Genomic DNA, 300 nt, shown 5'->3' with positions numbered 1-300 from the left:
GGTAGGCTATCTGTTGTCTCTTCCAATTTGGAAGGAATTTTTCCCAAATCAAAATTTCCTCCATTCTGAGAGGATGCAGAATTTGCTCCCACACTTAAATTTTTTGACAATATCAACAAAATAGCACCAACTGGGGGTGGGGAGCCTGCAGCCTTCTGATTTCAATACTGTTATTTTTTTAAGCACCAAAGGAGGCAAGAAAAGCTTCATCTCTCTCTGCTCCACCCCTTTTAATAAAAGGATTTGTTCTGTAAAATTTATATTCAGTCAAAGTCCGCACTTAAGGGCCTAGAAGGCCCC

This window comes from Propithecus coquereli, unplaced genomic scaffold (genome assembly GCF_000956105.1).
Source record: "Propithecus coquereli isolate 6110/MARCELLA unplaced genomic scaffold, Pcoq_1.0 Scaffold551, whole genome shotgun sequence".
NCBI lineage: Eukaryota > Metazoa > Chordata > Mammalia > Primates > Indriidae > Propithecus > Propithecus coquereli.
This window is presented reverse-complemented; position numbering follows the sequence as displayed.